Here is a 269-nt window from a genome sequence, read left to right as displayed (position 1 = left end):
CGAAATGCGTTCGCACGCGCGTGCTCCGCAATGCCCTAAGGAGCGCTTTCTTTGGCCGACAGACGGCATCCTGACGGAAGACGGAGCTGAGTGGATCCACGGCGGCCGGGGCAACCGCCTCTACGACCTCGCGAGGAGGCTGGGCGCCCTCGCTGACCGGGTCCCTGATTCTGCGTACGGTAAGGCCAAGGGAAGTCAGGGGCACGTGCGGGGAATGATACAGTGGATTTTATTTTTCATAGAAAAGTCCCTTTAATCATATCCTTTGC

The 269-nt window shown here is 58.7% G+C and overlaps 1 pseudogene; it reads left to right on the top strand.

Moving 5' to 3' along the window:
- Window positions 1-269, top strand: part of LOC119588886 — a 48,185-nt pseudogene that overhangs the window by 35,076 nt on the left and 12,840 nt on the right.

Source organism: Penaeus monodon, chromosome 24 (genome assembly GCF_015228065.2).
Source record: "Penaeus monodon isolate SGIC_2016 chromosome 24, NSTDA_Pmon_1, whole genome shotgun sequence".
Lineage (NCBI taxonomy): Eukaryota > Metazoa > Arthropoda > Malacostraca > Decapoda > Penaeidae > Penaeus > Penaeus monodon.
The sequence above is the reverse complement of the archived record's forward strand: the minus strand, read 5'-3'. Positions and strand labels throughout refer to the sequence as shown.